The sequence below is a fragment of the Nestor notabilis genome, unplaced genomic scaffold, assembly GCF_000696875.1.
Source record: "Nestor notabilis isolate BGI_N333 unplaced genomic scaffold, ASM69687v1 scaffold8875, whole genome shotgun sequence".
Lineage (NCBI taxonomy): Eukaryota > Metazoa > Chordata > Aves > Psittaciformes > Psittacidae > Nestor > Nestor notabilis.
Genome location: NW_009928802.1, coordinates 389 through 663, shown reverse-complemented (window position 1 = coordinate 663; position 275 = coordinate 389).

Here is a 275-nt window from a genome sequence, read left to right as displayed (position 1 = left end):
CCGCGTGCGTTGGCTGAGGACTGACCCCAACTCACCACGTGTGTGGCGACCCCGAAACCACACGAAGATGGGAAAAAAAATTAACTCTCTGGGTTAATTTGTCCCCAAAAGTCGGGGTTTTTGTGCCTCCTGAGTGATTGATTCCACTTTAAAAGCCTTTGGTTTGAAACAATGCGCTGCCCCGGGAGGGATGTGGGGTGGTTTTGGGGTGGGAATCGAAGGGAAAGGGGAGCAAAGTGGGAGTTAAGGGGTGGTAACCACTGATGGGGGGCCTG